The following is a 20,607-nucleotide window of genomic DNA, read 5'->3' on the forward strand; positions in this document are numbered from 1 at the left end:
ACTGGACCGCCAAGCTCGACAATCCAAGCCACCACACCGACTGTTGGGGCCCTCAGTCTGCATTTGGTTATCCCCATGTGTCCCTCGTGCACTCTGGCTAGCATTTCCAGTTGTAGAATCTCTGGGATAACTCTCCATTACAGTGGAAGTCACTTTGATGCACCCAATAGGGCTTCAGCAGCTGAGGCAGTTCCTCCCTGCCTGGGCCATCCCTTTTTGCACTGCTGTACTATCTGAAGTACTATCTGAGGTCTCACTGTTGCTCCTCTGCAATCTGACAGAGTTTGGTCTGAGATGCAGGTAAGCTGTCTCGTACTGCATTAATGGCCACCTGTAGCCGAAGCGGTAGATATGTGCCTAAATGTGTTACAAGTACAACATGTTATATCAGAATTTATGAGTGAAATGCAAATACTATTGGTCAGCTACTGCTGTGTAAATGTACCAGAAAGGAAGAATTGAGGTAAAGACGTACAGTAACTAAGTGTTCAAACCTGCTAGCAGAAAAACTCAGATTTGACGCCGAGCAAAGCTCTGAATGCCAATATTTCCCCATCCTGTGGTGATTTCACTTGAGTATCAGTGATTTACTGACGTATAATTTTACTTAGCTAATATAAGCATTTTCATTTGATTCTGATTGCTTTGCCGTTCTAAATGGTACATTGCATTAGACCTAATTTTATTTAATGTCTATTCAGCCATTGGTTGCAAATAGTATGAATATTGTAAAACTAATCAAGTCCTTTCCCTCTCAAATTCATATTTTGTGCAGGAGAAAATGGCTACAGGGATTTGCTAGCTATGATCCTCACCGCCACGGTTCCTACCACTTACTAGACAATGCGTTGAAACTCATCATCATGCCAACAGTCCGGGGTGAACGGCGAGTAAAGCCACACAAAAAAATGTGTTCTGTTGTCATTCATTCACTTGATATGATATAGTGGGGCTGCTGCTATGTTTTTGTTGTTTTTCAAAATTGTGCCTTTATTAGTTCATTTATATAATATTTTATTCATATCCAGGTTGATGATAGGTCCAGTCCAGTTTCAGTGGAAGAGAGAATCAGGGAAGGCAAGGATGTCAGACCAACTTTTGATTATTTCAAGAGACCCAAGTCAGATGACCTAAACAGATGTTTATGTTTCCACCCTATGCAGGAATTAAAAAAAACCTCTGTGGTACAGAGGGTTTTCTGTTTTAAAGATGGCACCAATCCGGAATGGCTGTCATACAATGAAGAAAGCCGTGCGTTGTACTGTTCAATTTGTATGGCATTTGCGAAGCCTACTGACAGCAGTATTTTTATGATTGGAATGACGGATTGGAAACCTGTTCACTAAAAGGTAGAAGAGCATGAGAAGAGCAACACGCACAGAAGTAGTGCTGAGGCAAGCATTCAAAGTCTGCTCAGTGGCAGTCAGGGGTCTGCCCAAGGAAAGCAGGTATGCAGGAGAAGTGCTGGAATGTGTCATAGACATAGTGAAAGTCATTGGCAAGAGGGGGCTCAGTTGCAAGGGGATGCAGTCTGAGGCTGCGCTTACATTAGAGGACACCAGTATCGATTGTGGTAATTTCTTGGAGATGATAATACTACTGGTAAAGTATAACGTCTGCTTGAAAGAACATCTCACCGAATGCATTGAGAAAAGCAAGAGCCTACATCAGTCTGGGGCAAGAGAGAGAGGTTCTCTAATCACATTCCTTTAAAAAGAAATACTGTCAACACCGTCATTCACACAATTCAGAGCATTGTCCAAGAGACCATGTCAAGTGAAATTGAGCAAGCTGGAATGTTCTCTGTCCAGATCGACACAACTCAGGACATAACTTCTCAAGACCAGTGCTATGTAATTGTGAGATATGTGACAGATGGTCGTACACGAGAGGCTTGTGTCTGTTGTGAAGTGATGTCGTGGATAAACTAAAATTAGACATGAGTGCAAGTGCATTGGCAATGCTACGGAAGGAGCATCCAATATGCACTTTTCTACTCTGTAATCCTCAAAGTCCCTCAATCAAGTGCATGCACGGTGCTATGCACATGTCCTTCTTCTGGTTTTGTATGACACAACTGAAATTGTCTTAGCAAGTGGGTCACTGTTTGCTCTCAACGTTCCCTAGGCGATAATCTAGCTCCGCCCAGTTGCATAGGTTCCGGTGTAGCTGACTCACACGTCGTCAATAACTCTCGAGAGAACTCAGGTGGTTTTGGGTCTTCTCAGAAATGCATCCTTCAGGGACTTCCGGATTCCTTCGGAGATGGGCAGAGCAGCAGCGGATGAAGGAGTGTGACCAAGACCAGACATCCTCTCACTCCTGCATTCCCGTAGACACCCATCAATCCTAATAGTAAGGGCGAGGAGGAAATCAAGGTCCAGCGGTAACTCCTGAGCTGCTGGCTTGTCTTTTCTTACTTCTGATAGTCTGTGAAGGAAGGTATTGAATAGGGACTCCGGATTCCAGGCACTCTCGGCAGCCAACCTGCGATAATCTATTGTGTAGTCTGCCACACTACGGGAGTCTTGACGTAATTCAAGTAGTTTTCAGGCCGCCTCTCTACCGGAGAATCGAACACATTCCTCACCTCTACCAAGAAATCTTCCAGATGATGACAATTGGTGGATTGTTGCTCCCAAACTGCCACAGCCCAGGAGAGCACCCTTCCCGACATAAGCATAATAATATGAGCTATCGCCGACCGATCCAAAGGGAATAAAGATGGATTTAGCTCAAAAATGAGGGAGCACTGAGAAAGAAACCCCCAGCAGGTTCCAGGATCCCCGGAATATCGCTAAGCAGGTTTCTCGGGGAGCCGGGGTAGGCTGTACAAACCCACCACTAGTAGGGGAGTTACTGAGCAACTGAGAGGGCTCCATTGTGGAATGCTGCCTCTGAGATAATCCACTGAATTGCTTCAGTAATGTCTTGAACCCCTAGTCATGGTGTTCCGTCAGCGAATGGAGCCCTTCCATTAGGTTCTTGAGTAGTTCCTCTTTGAATGGTGGCTCCTTGCAGGGAGACAGTGTGACGGAGCTGGTCAGTGTCCGCCGGGTCAGTCATGGCCAGTTCATACCATTAAGATACAGGGTGAGACCCAGATGCAGACACAGAAGGCAGATGGTTTGAGTCTGATATTTATTATAATCCAAGGGCCAGGCAAGAGACAGGTCGTGGACAGGCAAAAGATAATACATCTGGTCAGAGCCCAGGTGGTACAGAGTGGCAGGCAGGCTCAAGGTTATGACAGGCAGAATGGTCAGGCAGGTGGGCTCAGATTCAGGGAAGGCAAGGGTCAAAACTGAGAGGACTAGAAAAACAGTGATGAGGAAAAAGCAGGAGCACGGAAAAACACACTGGTTGACTTGACAAGACGAACTGACAAAAGACAAACCGACAACACAGGTATAAATACCCAGGGACTCTTAGGGAAAACAGGTGACACCAGGAGATGGGTGGAGACAATCACAGAGACAGGTGAAACAGGTCAGGGCATGACACTAAGTGGTTGTATTAGGGGCGTGTCATGTGTGTACATGCGTGCATTAGCAGGGCGGCCATGGTGGAGTATACGGGGGCCGGTTCTGGTTGGCCGGTCGAGATCAAAGTCTTGGGTCGTTTTTGACTCCCAGTCCGTCTCTGGCTCTGTTTGTTTCTTTTTGTCTCTCACAAGGTAAATATCTTAGGGTTTCAGTGTTTATTGTGCTCTTTATGCTTACTTCTTCCTCTTTAAATCCTGTATTTAATTTACGAAGTTTGCCGTGGTTCAGTTCCCGGATGAAAAGAATGAGCCATATGCAGTATTTCAACAAGTATGGCTCAAAGATGACATCTGTTATTGGCCACCACGAAGCCTCAGAAAGAAGAACAAAATAAACTATTTAGCCATCGAGTGTGCACCACCAGACAGCACCTGGGAAATACGTTGCTTTTAGTTCATGAAGGGAGCAGGTAATTTGGCCTAATTTTTGCATATTACTGTCATTTGAACTGTTAGCAGAATGAACTTGCCTGATGTGAAAGTGTTTGGGGCTCTGCCCTGGTTCATGCCTCTACTGATCTAGACAATTGGGATACAGTACTGATGTATTGTAAACGAATCCAAGCGGGTTCCAGTGTTGAAACGACAGATGATGAGCAAATAAGAAAACTGAGAACTGCAATTAGAAAGTACCCATCCCAGGATTCTGATGAAGGTGAAGATGAGTCTACTCTTCCAGACGAACCGCCAGTCCCATCGTATCAGGAGTCTCTATCGAACCATGAAAACATTGCAGTGCCAGCAGACTGTAGAGCTGGTATGTAAAATAACATGCTTGATTATATGTGAAATTACATTTCTGAACAATAATCAGCTTTCATGGTCAATTTCCATTTTCTTCTTTGAATTAGTCATCTCCAATATAACACAGACACCACTTCAAGGGACCAAGAGTCCAAAAACAAGTAAGTGAAGCATTAATCATTTTTTTCCAAATCCATTGGAGGATGTATTCTGTCCTGCCAAATATTGAGGGAATTTCAGAGGAGAAACAAGCCCCTTTAATAATGTAACTTGTCTCTCAATTAGGACAAGCACCATACTCCACCAGAGGAGGTTGTTGGCACCTTAATTGGGGAGGACGGGATTGTAGTAATGGCTAGAGCGGAAAGGGTGGACTGTTTGATGCCGTTCCATTTGCTCCGTTCCAGCCATTATTATGAGCCATTCTGCCCCCAGCAGTCTCCACTGTATTCCACAGCATCATATTCACCACAGCAGCATGTGGATGACAGCCATAGAGGTACAGCACGTAATACATTCAATTTCCCAGATTAGACTTTGCCTTATTTTTTGGCACAGTATTTCATTTCAATGTATTGATTTACACAGGGAGCAAATTAATTACTTAAAAATCATACAATGTGATTTTTGTTTTAGATTCCGTCTCTCACAGTTGAAGTGTACCTATGATAAAAATTACAGACCTTTACATGCTTTGTACATGCTTTGTAAGTAGGAAAACCTGCAAAATCGGCAGTATATCAAATACTTGTTCTCTCCACTGTAATAGTCCAAATTGGTGAAGTGAAATGGTGTGCGCATAGGTATTCACCCCCTTTGCTATGAAGCCCCTAAATAAGATCTGGTGCAACCAATTACTTTCCGAAGTCACATAATTAGTTAAATAATGTCCACCTGTGTGCAATCTAAGTGTCACATGGTCTGTCACATGACCTCAATATATATACACCAGTTCTGAAAGGCCCCAGAGTCTGCAACACCACCAAGCAAGCGGCACCATGAAGACCAAGGAGCTCTCCAAACAGGTCAGGGACAAAGTTATGGAGAATACAGATCAGGGTTGGGTTGTAAAAAAATATCAGAAACGTTGAACATCCCACGGAGCACCATTAAATCCATTATTCAAAAATGGAAAGATTTTGGCACCACAACAAACCTGCCAAGAGAGGGCCGCCCACCAAAATTCAAGGACCAGGCAAGGAGGGTGTTAATCAGAGAGGCAACAAAAAGACCAAAGATAACCCTGAAGGAGCTGCAAAGCTCCACAGCATGATTGGAGTATCTGTCCAGAGGACCACTTTAAGCAGTACACTCCACAGAGCTAGGCTTTATGGAGTGTCCAAAGAAATGCCATTGCTTAAAGAAAAAATAAGCAAGCACGTTTGGTGTTCACCAAAAGGCATGTTGGAGACCCCCCAAGCATATGGAAAAAGGTACTCTGGACAGATGAGACTAAAATTAAGCTTTTTGGCCAGCAAGGAACATTTTATTTCTGGTGCAAACCCAACACCTCTCATCACCCCGAGAACATCATCCCCACATTGAAGTATGATGGTGGCAGCCACATACTGTGGCAATGTTTTTCATCGCCAGGGACTGGGAAACTGGTCAGAATTGAAGGAATTATGGATGGTGCTAAATACAGTGAAAGTCTTGAGAGGAAACCTGTTTCAGTCTTCCAGAGATTTGAGACTGGGATGGAGGTTCACCTTCTAGCAGAACAATGACCCTAAGCGTATAGCACTCTAATGGTTTAAGGGGAAACATTTACATGTCTTGGAATGGCCTAGTCAAAGCCCAGAACTCAATCCAATTGAGAATCTGTGGTATGATTTAAAGATTGCTGTACACCAGCGGAACCCATCCATCTTAAAGAAGCTGGTACAGTTTTGCCTTGAAGAATGGGCAAAAATCCATGGCTAGATGTGCCAAGCTTATAGAGACATATACCAAGAGACTTGTAGCTGTAATTGCTGAAAAAAGGTGGCTCTACAAAGTATTGACTTTGGGGTGATGAATAGTTATGCACACTAAAGTCTTCATATTTTTTGTCTTATTTCTTATTTGTTTCACAAGAAAAAATACTGTGCATATTCAACATGGTAGGCATGTTGTGTAAATCAAATTATACAAACCCACAAAAAAAAATCAATTTCAATTCCAGGTTGTAAGGGAACAAAATTGGAAAAATGCCAAGGGGGTGAACTCTTTTGCAAGCCACTGTCAATATGAACAGTTACTTTTGCATCATGTTTGAATATGACTATGTACATTCAGAGGAGAAACAATCCCCTTTAGTCATATATTCACCACAGCAGCATGTGGATAACTGATATGGAGGTATGTAGTACATTCACTGAGCCCAGATGAGACTACATGCTTCTCTGTCCTGTTTTGAACAGTATGTACTTGTCTTAAAAAGTAACCTGTAATTTTTCACAAGGTCAACTTTTAACCTTTTAAAATGTTTGTATTTTTGGGGGGGATGGAAATCCAAGGACTCCGGGGGGAAAACACATTTCAGACGCACTGAGAGAAGAAGTTAAGGTGCTAAGGTGTGGGCAAGGACGTAAGAAAATAACTTGCACATTTATTTTTGGTGTATAATTGTTTTCAGGAACGTGACAGTGATTAACTGCTCCTTTTTTCCTATAGGTCCGGGTGGTATCGGATCACTGAGTGAAGAAGTGGTGCAGGTTGCTACCATGCTAAGGACCTTTGCTGCTACTGGGCAATCAGGTAAGGACATAACTTGCATCTCTTTTTGGTGTAGCCTTAAACATCATGGTCGGTAATGTTTTTAGGATAGTGACTGTGATTCACTGCTCTTTTCCTCTCCCTATAGATCCAATATAACACTTTTGCTGCGACATATGGGAACAGTGGATGATCGAACTCTTGAGATGGATAACAAGATGAATACCTTGTTAGCCTATCAACAGGCCAATGGGTCAGTTGGAGATTTGTCCTTGCCATGATGATCTCAATCTCCCGATGGAGGACGAGCAAGACCTGGAGCTTGCTGTGTAAGACCTTGTGCATTTCAAATGTAACTCAATGTTCTATCTTTGTGTATAGGAGCCATTCAGCAGAACACTGAAATCCAGGATGCCACGGACAAAGTGGTCCAGATTCAAGTCACCCGTTACCTGAAAGGGGCCTCCGATCATGAAGGTGAGAGAAGACGGCGCACAGGGGAGAGAAATTTGCTCCAGTGCGGGTCAACATCAAGTCTGCCCTTATTTTGAAGATGTCATCCAGAAACATGTGTTTTATACAACATCCTTCTGTGTTCTCTTTAGGACTCTCTCTGCATTTGGCAATCATCTCTCTGCTTCCAATTGTATAAAAAAAGCCACATGGCAGACCAATCTGAACTCATTTCTCGGCCAGCTCATCCAACACCTCAGCCAATCATGACTAGTGTGAAGATTCCTGTATTTTTCTATGCTCGGAATTTCGCAATTGTGTTCATATCTACAGATGGCATACAAGTTTGTTATTAAGGCAAATGGAAAATTCACGTTCCAGCAAAAACAAAATGCATTTTGATTAAACAATAAAGAAAATGAATGCCTCACATGTAGTAGTGAGGTTTGACATTCAAACGGGTTTTATTTTGTCCATGACATTTCTTTTTCTTAATTTTTTATTTTCTAAATTAGTATTGTAAGCTTAGGTTTACAAAAATAAAATTCATTCTTCTGTAATGTTGACAATCAATTAAAAAGGTGTGGAGAACAAACCTTTTTTTATTTTAACATATTTGAGAAGAAATTGTTTAAGAAATGTGCAAGGGTGCTAATATATTTGGCCACAACTGTATATTTTCCTTACATTATTTATTATAGTGACCTTTAGTAAATGGACGTTTGTTCCATTTGAGATATTTATGATATTTCACTTGTGGAAAGAATGCAATGATACATGACTTTAGACTTGTGACACCCTTCTGCAAGACATACACTAAGAAAGGCAGGCATTGCCAATTGCCTCCAACAGTACTGACAATGTTACAATAAAACATGTTACGTCATATCTTCAGTTTAGTCATATCAGCCTTTCTGAAAATTCCTTGCAAGAGTTCCTTTCTCAAAAGCCCTATATGATAAATTCACCTGTAAGGGCTTTAGTATGGATTGGCCTCAGGCATGATATGAATGGCAAGAAAAAGTATGCATTAATCAACATTATGCCCCTACAAAGCTGGATTGAATTGTTAAGCCCAAAGCTCCAGACACATATAATGAAGTACTGTATGTTCAAAATGCTGATTAAAAGACTGTGGAGATAAATACTGGGTCTGAAAGAATTACAGCACCTGGCCATGAGTGCATTAAACTTAATGGTTCTGAGTTCACCGAAGCCTTATGGACATTTCAGACGCCTTTGTTTCTGTGTGACAAAGCAATGACAATGTGAATTCTTGCCAAATGTAAACTTAGATGCTGTTGAATCATATCCAAAGCTTCACACATTCTGTTTTGCACCCCAAATAAGCTATTAGACAAAAAAGGCACTACTAACAGAAATATGAAAACTATTGCTAACTAGGAATACAATTTATGGTAGCTCTTTTTGTGTTCTATTTGGTCTATTCAAACAGATAATGATGCTCTACAAGTGAATAAAAAAAGAAATGTAGAGCGACCTGACAGAGGGAACAGAAACCTTTGACCAAACTGCAGTGTGTAACTCGTGATGGCGATACAGTCCATCAATTAAGTATCCATGTGATAAATAAATCATGCTAGAGTGTAAAACGTGTGTCTGAGAACGGGACTGCAGAGGACTCACTGTGGCTCTGTGAAATCTAGACCATCAGAGAGGGGGAAAGAGAGAAAGAGGGGAGAGAAATAGAGAGAGATTAGAGGGCAGAAAGAGTAGAGGCATAGATAGAGGGAGAGGAGAGAGAGACTAAAATCTATCTAACTGCGTTCTCTTATCAAATCTAATCTAAATGTATAGGGAACAGTCAGGCGCAATAGCTTAGGCAGAGCTCCAAACACTTTTCTAAGAAATGCTGTGAAGATGACACCAACTGTACACACAATATATCCACCGCAGATACACTCTCTATTATCCTGGGCACTTCATGGCTTCAGCTAAATTTCATTCATCATAAACAAGAAACTCCCAAAAAGTCAAATGACTGTCTCTCAATTTTGTAGTTGTAAACCGGACGTCATTTTTCATCTAACTTGTATAATATCGAGGTGTTACATCTTCTTCAGTCTGATTTGACAAAGTGTCATAATTTGCTAAAATAATATATATATGGGAATATCACACCGCAACCATTATGAAAATGATTTCAAGTGATACTGCTAAAATGAAACAGTGTACGAGGACACATGCCCGTGTCTATTGACTTACTGTATGCATTTGGTTGTATCGTCGTCCGGTGAAATCCTTTATGTATTGAGCACTGGGTAGAGTGAAAATTTAAGAGAGCATAATGCTTCTTCTGAAGGATCATGTGCAGTCGCTCTGGGAGATCGGTTGTACCCTCTGATTCACAATGACTGTGAGGTCGAGCGAGAGAAAGATAATATCCTCTAACTTGGGTAGAGTTGCAGAAACTGCATGTGCCACTCGTTTCTTCTAAATCATTCATAACGAGCATTGCTTCCCAAGTCCAAAATGGATCATTTCCATAATGTGTCCATTAAGGAGAAAGTGCATGAGAATGTACGCTCAACTGCCCGACAGGACCCACAAGTGGCTGGCTGCATCACACCCTGCTCCCCTTAGGAACAATATAACATGACCCTTATAAGCAGTGGTGTGGTAGGTAACAGAAGAACCTCAGCTAGCTGCTAGCTTAATGAAGCCTCTATTATCCCACCGCCAGAGACGAGTGAGACGGAACGGATAAGTAGATCAATGAAGAATGGGATTTGACATTATAAGGAGCTAATGCTAAGACTCAGGGAGCTAGGCATTTAGTATCACTGTATAGGGCACTGATAGCCCTGCATCAGCCCACTGTACTATGACATAATGCATTATTGATTATGTATGATAATAAGCTTCCGGAAAAACAACCTGTTTTTCCAATTGACCTGCATAATAGCGCAGCAAAGCCAATGCGGTGCACAATTCCAAAGTATGAATTGCGAGTGTGTACAGTATGCGCCTTACCTGTCAGCAAAAGACCTGTGTGCTTCAATTAGCGCTATCATTTGGAAATATCATACCCTCTGGAATTTATGTGAAGGTGAGGCCTAGGAGTCATGGGAACAATTAGAGATAAGCAATTAGTGTCTCGTTTTAAAGACGGTAGTTGCTGGTACTTGGAGTTCTGGTGCTGCGGTCTTATAGATCCTATAGCTCCTATCAGCAGTTTTCTTGTGTAAAGTGAATTCACAGGACACCGGTAAAAGAGAGGGAAGAAATGACCCTGCGACTTGCCGAGGAACCTGGGAAAAATTAAAAGAGCTGCCGCAGGAAGAGGATGCCCAAACAAACAAGGCCAAGACAGCCTTGTTGTGAATATGAAAATATTCAACCTGGGAAGTAGCTGTGGTCACATACAAAGTGTATAACAGAATGGTTGACACAACTTTAAAACTCAGAGGCCATGGAATGATGACTATAAAGTGCAACATTTTCTGCCAATTAAATTTCTAGCAGATTTGTCTCAACCATTTAAGATGTACACATTCAAAACTACACTCTCAGAAGAAAAAGGTGCTGAGTAGACCATATATGGTTATTCGGTTGTTTTTGGTGCTATCTTGAACTCTTTGCAGAGGTTTCTGCCTGGAACCCTCTTTCTAGGGTTTATCATAGAACTCATAGAACCCTCTATGAACGGTTCTTCCATGAACTAATCCTCATGAACTAATCCATGAACTAATCCATGAACTAATCCTCATGAACTAATCCTCATGAACTAATCCATGAATTAATCCTCATGAACTAATCCTCATGAACTAATCCATGAACTAATCCATGAACTAATCCTCATGAACTAATCCTCATGAACTAATCCATGAATTAATCCTCATGAACTAATCCTCATGAACTAATCCATGAACTAATCCATGAACTAATCCTCATGAACTAATCCATGAATTAATCCTCATGAACTAATCCTCATGAACTAATCCTCATGAACTAATCCATGAACTAATCCTCATGAACTAATCCATGAACTAATCCTCATGAACTAATCCATGAACTAATCCATGAACTAATCCTCATGAACTAATCCTCATGAACTAATCCATGAATTAATCCTCTAAAGGTTCTTCCAAGAACGCTCTATGAAGGGTTATACCAAAACACCTTTTGTTTTCAAAGGGTTCTTTCTGAATAGGAACTATAGTCAAGGATAGGAACTGTAGTCAAGACGTTGACAAGGTTATAAATAATGATTTTTGATTTAAATAATAATTGTGTCCTTCAGAATTTACTTTCGTCAAAGAATCCTCCATTTGCTGCAATTAAAGCCTTGCAGACCTTTGACATTCTAGTAGTCAATTTGTTGAGGTAATCTGAAGAGATTTCACCCCATGCTTCCTGAAGCACCTCCCAAAAGTTGGATTGGCTTAATGGGCACTTCTTACGTACCATACAGTCATGCTGCTCCCACAACAGCTCAATAGGATTGAGATTTTATTTTATTTTATTTATTTCACCTTTATTTAACCAGGTAGGCAAGTTGAGAACAAGTTCTCATTTACAATTGCGACCTGGCCAAGATAAAGCAAAACAGTTCGACAGATACAACGACACAGAGTTACACATGGAGTAAAACAAACATACAGTCAATAATACAATGCGGTGACTGTGCTGGCCACTCCATTTTAGACAGAATACCAGCTGACTGGTTCTTCCCTAAATAGTTCTTGCATAGTTTGGAGCTGTGCTTTGTCCTGTTGTAGGAGGAAATTGGCTCCAATTAAGCCCCAATCCACAGGGTATTGCATGGCATTGCAAAATGGAGTGTTAGCTTTCCTTCTTCAAGATCCCTTTACCCTGTACAAATCTCCCACTTTACCAGCACCAAAGCACCCCCAGACCATCAAATTGCCTCCACCATGCATGACAGATGTCATCAAGCACTCCACCAGCATCTTTTCATTTTTTTTCTGTCTCACAAATGTTCTTCTTTGTGATCTGGACACCCCAAACTTAGAATTGTATGTCCATAAATGTTTTTTCCAATCTCCTCTGTCCAGTGTATGTGTTATTTTGCCAATCTTAATCTTTTATTTTTATTGGCCAGTCTGAGATATGGCTTTTTCTTTGCAACTCTGCCTAGATGGCCAGCATCCCGGAGTCGTCTCTTCACTGTTGACATTGAGACTGGTGTTTTGTGGGTACTATTTAATTAAGCTGCCAGTTAAGGACTTGTGAGGCATCTGTTTCTCAAACTAGATACTCTCATGTACTTTTCCTCTTGCTCAGCTGTACACCAGGGCCTCCCACTCCTCTTTCTATTCTGGTTAGAGTCAGTTGCGCTGTTCTGTGAAGGGAGTAGTATAAACAGCGTTGTACGAGATCTTCAGTTTCTTGGCAATTTCTCGCATGGAATAGCCTTACTTTCTAAGAACAATAATAGACTGAAGCAGAAAGGTCTTTGTTTCCTGCCATTTTGAGCCTGTAATCGAACCCACAAATGCTGATGCTCCACATACTCAACTAGTCTAAAGGACAGTTTTATTGCTTTTTAATCAGAACAACAGTTTTCAGCTGTGCTAACATAATTTCAAAGGAACAATTAGCCTTTTAAAATAATAAACCTGGATTAGCTAACACAACGTGCCATTGGAACACAGTGATGGTTGCTGATAATGGGCCTCTGTACGCCTACAGTATGTAGATATTCAATTTAAAAAATCAGCTGTTTCCAGCTACAATAGCCATTTATAACATTAACAATGTCTGAACTGTATTTCATATCAATTTTATGTTATTTTAATGGACAAAACAATTGGTTTTTCTTTCAAAAACAAGGACATTTTTAAGTGACCCCAAACTTTTGAACGGTAGTCCTTTCTGTGAGGGCTTAGTTATTCCCTAACACAGTGGTGTAAGGAAACTCCTTGTTTACAGGTCACATCAGGGCTGCAAGTCATATTATGCTGGCTTGCAAGGTCATGTGTAATTCCTATCGGAATCCAGCCAGAAGGAATATACATTTACATTTACATTTAAGTCATTTAGCAGACGCTCTTATCCAGAGCGACTTACAAATTGGTGCATTCACCTTATGACATCCAGTGGAACAGCCACTTTACAATAGTGCATCTACATATTTTAAGGGGGGTGAGAAGGATTACTTTATCCTATCCTAGGTATTCCTTAAAGAGGTGGGGTTTCAGGTGTTTCCGGAAGGTGGTGATTGATTCCGCTGTCCTGGCGTCGTGAGGGAGTTTGTTCCACCATTGGGGAGCCAGAGCAGCGAACAGTTTTGACTGGGCTGAGCGGGAACTGTACTTCCTCAGTGGTAGGGAGGCGAGCAGGCCAGAGGTGGATGAACGCAGTGCCCTTATTTGGGTGTAGGGCCTGATCAGAGCCTGGAGGTACTGAGGTGCCGTTCCCTCACAGCTCCGTAGGCAAGCACCATGGTCTTGTAGCGGACTTCAACTGGAAGCCAGTGGAGAGAGTGGAGGAGCGGGGTGACGTGAGAGAACTTGGGAAGGTTGAACACCAGACGGGCTGCGGCGTTCTGGATGAGTTGTAGGGGTTTAATGGCACAGGCAGGGAGCCCAGCCAACAGCGAGTTGCAGTAATCCAGACGGGAGATGACAAGTGCCTGGATTAGGACCTGTGCCGCTTCCTGTGTGAGGCAGGGTCGTACTCTGCGGATGTTGTAGAGCATATATATCCAACAATTGGAACATTTAATCACCCGTAACCTTCATTCAGAATGACTAATCATCTAAGTTGTAACAACTATTTCAGTAACATATGCAATAAGTCCAACTAATAACAGATGGGATTTTTTTAGAATATGTTATTAATCTTTTGTGTAGCATAAGATAGTCAACCAATCAATACATGCAAAAAACACAGATATTGAAACAATTCTGAAAATCAACATGCAATAGAGCATGCTGGGAAATATGATAATGAGTGTTTTACTCAACACAGAGTAAACACTCAAGCCTGGTTAGTAACAACAACACCAGGGTTACTCTTTCTTACCACTGAGGCCAACTGTACAAAGTTTCTACCGGCAGTTTGCAAAGTAAACATTATCAGCTAACAGTGCCACCGCAAATGCGCCCTTCTGCTGCTTGACAGGCGGAGGCGACAAAATATGTGAAATTAACCAAAACCACTCATACTTGTCCGGTATGAAATTAATGGTGGCCAATATCGAGAGAGAGCGTGAGGCTCCCCTACAGATCTGAAATGATCAATAGACGTTTACTGATCATGAAAAGCATGCTGTTACTTGCTGTACAACTCTGATGATAGAGTTAAACGTGCGTACTTGTTTTGCATGGAAAAATAGTATATGTCTAGGCCTGACGATGCTCTTCAAGAGGTGATGACATTACAACCAAATAGTTAACATTTATTTAAAAATCCTTTGCAAATGTCAGGCAGTAGTCAAGGGTTTTAGCGGAGCTGTGGTTCTCCTTGCCCCCCAGCAAGCAAATCAAGAGCTCTATTGTGATGTTTTATTGAAAACGACCTATTCAGATTCAGAAGGGTTCTATTTAGAACCTTTCTTGCCTTCCAAAAAATGATCAAATAACTATTTATTCTAAAAATGGTACTTAGGATGAAAAAGGTTCTCTGTGGAACCCTATCCCTTTATCATCATGAGAACTGTTTTTAAAGAGTTATTAAAGAGTTATTTCATCATTTTGTAAACTGTTTTCTAAGAGTGCAGGAATCACACAATTGGGTACAGAACACACAGAATTAGATGTAATACTGCGGAAATGGTTTACAGTGCATTCAGAAAGTATTCAGACCACTTGACTTTTGCCACATTTTGTTGCGAACATATAAAAAAATGGAAATATCACATTTACATGAGTATTCAGACCCTTTACTCAGTACTTTGAAGCACAATTGGCAGTGATTACAGCCTCTCGAGTCTTCTTTGGTATGACGTTACTGTCACGATCGTTGTATAAATAAGTGGACCAAGGTGCAGCGTGAGTAGAGTTCAACATATCCTTCAGGGCGAGTGCGGGGAGCCGGCACAGGACGTTCCGGGCTGGGGAGGCGCACTGGAGGCCTGCTGCTTGGAGCCGGCACAGGTTTCACAGGACTGATGACACACTCTTCATGGTAAGTGCGGCGAGCCGGCACAGGTTGCACCGGACTGATGACACGCTCTTAAGGGCGAGTGCGGGGAGCCAGCACAGAACGTACCGGGCTGGGAAGGCGCACTGGAGGCCTGGTGCGTGGAGCCGGCACAGGTTTCACCGGACTGATGACTCGCACCGGGAGCCGGACTGATGACTCGCACCGGGAGCCGGCACAAGACATACCGGGCTGGGAAGGCGCACTGGAGGCAAGGTGCGTGGAGCCGGCACAGGTTGCACTGGACTGATGACATGCTCGTCAGGGCGAGTGCGGGGAGTCGGCACAGGACATACTAGGCTGGGAAGGCGAACTGAAGGCTTGGTGCGTGGAGCCGGCACCGGACTGATGACACGCTCTTCATGGGGAGTGCGGGGAGCCTTCACAGGATGTACCGGGCTGGGAAGGCGCACTGAAGGCCTGGTGCGTGGAGTCTGGCACAGGTTTCACCGGACACCCCGCACTCCCCATAACACGCTCCTCAAAACGCCTGCGCTGCAGCATACTCCTAGCCAACATCTCTCTCCGATATCCTTCCTCAAATTGCTCCATCGACTCCCAGACGGTCTTTGGCTCTCTCCTCTCCCTTGTGCACCCCTTGGGCTGTATGTCATCGCTGTCCTCCTTTCCTTTACCGGCATCATCGCTGTCCTCCTTTACTCCTTGGCGACTCCCACCAAGGAAGGGTCTCGCATCCACCTAATATTTCTTCCCATGTCCAGCTCTCCTTCACCTCCTGGGCACGCTGCTTGGTCCTTCTATGGTGGGATATTCTGTCACAATCGTTGTATAAATAAGTGTACCAAGGCACAGCCGGAGTAGAGTTCCACATTTTTATTATAGTGAAACTTCCCAAAACAACAACAAACGTGCAATACGTAGCGCACATAGGCACTAATAAGAAACAAAACAATATCCCACAGGACAAACTAAGTATGATCCCCAATTAGAGGCAACAATTATCAGCTGCCTCCAATTGGGAACCATACCCACACGCCAACTTAGAAACACCATACCTAGAACCACCCTAGTTACTGTAACGGCGTTCGTCTGTTGAAAGAAGAGAGTCGGACCGAAATGCAGCGTGTAGGTTACTCATGACTTTAATGAAATTAATTGCGGTACATGAAATAACTGAATACTAAATACAAAAACAACAGAACGGAACGTGAAACTAATTACAGCCTATCTGGTGACTACAACACAGAGACAGGAACAAACACCCACGAAATACAAAGCCAGGCTGTCTAAATACGGTTCCCAATCAGAGACAACGACAAGCACCTGACTCTGATTGAGAATCGCCTCAGGCAGCCAAGCCTAACAACACCCCTAATCAGCCGCGATCCCAAATAATACAAACCCCAATACAAATACAACATATAAACCCATGTCACACCCTGGCCTACCCAAACATATAACAAAAACACAAAATACAATGACCAAGGCGTGACAGTCACACCCTGACCTAAAACACCATAGAGAACCCAGAGGGCTCTACAGCTACAAGCTTGGCACACCTGTATTTGGGGAGTTTCTCCCATTCTTCTCTGCAGATCCTCTCAAGCTCTGTCAGGTTGGATGGGGAGCGTAGCTCCACAGCCATTTTAGTTCTCTCCAGAGATGTTCGACCAGGTTCTGGCTGGACAACTCAAGGACATTCAGAGACTTGTCCCAAAACCACTCCTGTGTTAGCTTGGCTGTGTGCTTGGGGTTGTTGTCCTGTTGGAAGGTGAACCTTTGCCCCAGCCTGAGGTCCTGAGCACTTTGAAGCAGGTTTTCATCAAGGATCTCTCTATATCTCTCTGTGATCTCTCTTGCTCCATTCATCTTTCCCTCGATCCTGGCAAGTCTCCCAGTCCCTGCCGCTGAAAAATATCCCCATAGCATGATGCTGCCACCAACATATAACTCCAAGTAGAATTTAATGTGCCTTTTACTGAGTGTTGGCTTGCATCTGGCCACTCTACAATAAATGCCTGATTGGTGGAGTGCTGCAGAGTTGGTTGTCCTTCTGGAAGGTTCTCCCATCTCCACAGAGGAACTCTGGACCTCTGTTAGAGTGACCATCGGATTCTTGGTCACCTCCCTGACCAAGACCCTTCTCCCCCAAATTGCTCAATTTGGCCAGATTCAAACTTCTTCCATTTAGGAATTATGGAGGCCACTGTGTTCTTGTGGAACTTCATTGCTGCATAAATGCTTTGGTACCTTTCCTCATATTTGTGCATCGGCACAAGATCTCTACGGACAATTCCTTCGTCTTCGTGGCTTGGTTTTTGCTCTGACATGCACTGTCAACAGTGGGACCTTACACAGACATGTGTGTGCCTTTCCAACTCATGTCTAATCAATTGAATTGAACACAGGTGGACTCCTATCAAGTTGTAGAAACATCTCAAGGATGATCAATGGAAACAAGATGCACCTGAGATAAGGTTTGATTCTCATAGCAAAGGGTATGAATTTTTTATCTATTTTTTTATTTGAAAACGTGTAAAAACCTGTTTTTGCTTTGTCATGATATGGTATTGAGTGTAGATTGATGAGGAAAACCGTCATTTATTTTAGAATAAGGCTGCAACGTAACATAATGTGGAAAAAGTTGGGGGTCTGAATACTTTTACGAATGCACTTTATGTTCTTTGAATGACTGTTTCTCAAGCTTTGACATTACTATATGTCCAAACGCACTTATATTTGTCTTGGTCTTTTATACTGTGTCTATTTCAATTACATAAAATAGACCCCATATACTGTGCCTTGCAAAAGTATTCATCCCCTTGGCGTTTTTCCTATTTTGTTGCATTACAACCTGTTATTTAAATGAATTTTTATTTGGATTTCATGTAATGGACATACACAAAATAGTCCATATTGGTGAAGTAAAATGAAAAAACTATGTTTCAAAATTTCTTTTTTTTTTAAATATGGGAAAGTGGTGCGTGCATATATATTCACCAATTGCCCTCAGAAGTCACATAATTAGTTAGATTGCACACAGCTGGACATGATTTAAGTGTCACATGATCTCAGCATATATAAAACTGTTATCCTCTCTGGGATCGTTCGGGACGTTAGCGTCCCTCCCCGCCAACAGCCAGTGAAATTGCAGTGCGCCAAATTCAAACAACAGAAATCTCAAAATTAAAATTCCTCAAACATACAAGTTTTATACGCCATTTTAGAGATAAACTACTTGTTAATCCAGGCGTTGTGTCCGATTAAAAAGGCTTTACGGCGAAAGCACACCATGCGATTATGTTAGGTCAGCGCCTAGCCACAGAAAACCATACAGCCCTTTTCCAACCAAGGAGAGGTGTCACAAAAGTCAGAAATAGCATTACAATTAATCACTTACCATTGATGATCTTCATCTGATGGCACTCCCAGGACTCCATGTTAGACACTAAATGTTTGTTTTGTTCGATAAAGTTAATCTTTATGTCTAAATACCTCCTTTTGTTTGCACATTTAGTCCAGTAATCCAAATGCACAAAGCGCGAGCACAAAGTCCAGACGAAAAGTTTAAAAAGTTCCATTACAGTTCGTAGAAACATGTCAAACGATGTATATAATCTTTAGGATGTTTTTATCATAATAATAAATCTTCAATAATATTCCAACCGGACAATTCCTTTGTCATTAGAAAGGAAAGGGAATGGAGCGTGCTCTCACTGCCACGCGCAATAAACAACTAACGGCTTTCAGCTGAGCCACCTACTGTGAGTGGTCCTATGCGCTCCCCTTTCATAATAGAAGCCTGAAACAACTTTCTAAAGACTGTTGACATCTAGTGGGAGCCTTAGGAAGTGCAATCTGACCCCATAGACACAGTATATTGGATAGGCAATTACTTAAAGAAACTACAATCCTCAGATTTCCCACTTCCTGGTTGGATTTTTCTCAGGTTTTTGGCTGACATTATTTTAACAGTTTTGGGAACTTTAGAGTGTTTACTATGCAAATTCTAGTTTCTGGGCCTGAGGAACAGGCAGTTTACTCGGGGCCTGCTTTTCATCCAATCTTCCCAATGCTGCCCCCTATCCCAATGAAGTTATGAAAGGCCCCAGAGTCTGCAACACCACTAAGAAAGGGGCACCATGAAGACCAAGGAGCTCTCAAAACAGGTCAGGGACAAAGTTGTGGAGAAGTACAGATCGGGGTTTCGTTGTAATTTTTTTTATTACTTTGAACATCCCATGGAGCACCATTAAATCCATTATTAAAAAATGGAAAGAATATGGCACCATAACAAATGTGCCAAGAGAGGGCCGCCCACCAAAACTCAGGGATTAGGCAAGGAGGGCAATTATCAGACAGGCAACAAAGAGACCAAAGATAACCCTGAAGGAGCTGCAAAGCTCCACAGCGGAGATTGGAGTATCTTTCCATAGGACCACTTTAAGCAGTACACTCCACAGAGGTTTACGGAAGAGTGTCCAGAAAAAAAGCCATTGCTTAAAGAAAAAAAATAAGCAAATACTTTTGGTGTTGCTGTGGGGATGTTGCTGTGGGGATGTTTTTCATCGGCAGGGACTAGGAAACTGGTCAGATTTGAAGGAATGATGGATGGCGCTAAATACAATGAAATTCTTGAGGGGAAACCTGTTTCAGTCTTCAAAAGATTTGAGACTGGGATGGAGGTTCACCTTCCAGTAGGACAATGACCCTAAGCATACTGCTAAAGCAACCCCTTGAATGGTTTAAGGGGAAACATTTAAATGGAATTGCTTAGTCAAAGCCCAGACCACAATCCAATTGAGAATCTGTGGTATGATTTAAAGATTGCTGTACACCAGCGGAACCCATGCAACCTGAAGGAGCTGGAGCAGTTTTGCCTTGAAGAATGGGCAAAAATCCTAGTGGCTAGATGTGCCAAGCTTATAGAGACATACCCCAAGAGACTTGCAGCTGTAATTGCTGCAAAAGGTGGCTCTACAAGTATTGACCTTGGGGGGGTGAATAATTATGCACGCTCAAGTTTTCCGTTTTTTTTTTTGTCTTATTTTGCATCTTCAAAGTGGTAGGCATGTTGT

The 20,607-nt window shown here is 42.4% G+C and overlaps 1 long non-coding RNA gene across 1 annotated transcript; it reads left to right on the forward strand.

The window, feature by feature from the left end:
• The first annotated feature begins 4,754 nt into the window (after positions 1-4,754).
• On the forward strand, positions 4,755-7,019 carry LOC123993954. The gene is made up of 3 exons (XR_006831540.1): positions 4,755-4,787; positions 6,787-6,843; positions 6,944-7,019. It is a non-coding gene; the product is annotated as an uncharacterized LOC123993954 (long non-coding RNA).
• Positions 7,020-20,607: the final 13,588 nt, after the last annotated feature.

The sequence above is a fragment of the Oncorhynchus gorbuscha genome, linkage group LG13 (genome assembly GCF_021184085.1).
Source record: "Oncorhynchus gorbuscha isolate QuinsamMale2020 ecotype Even-year linkage group LG13, OgorEven_v1.0, whole genome shotgun sequence".
Taxonomy (NCBI): domain Eukaryota; kingdom Metazoa; phylum Chordata; class Actinopteri; order Salmoniformes; family Salmonidae; genus Oncorhynchus; species Oncorhynchus gorbuscha.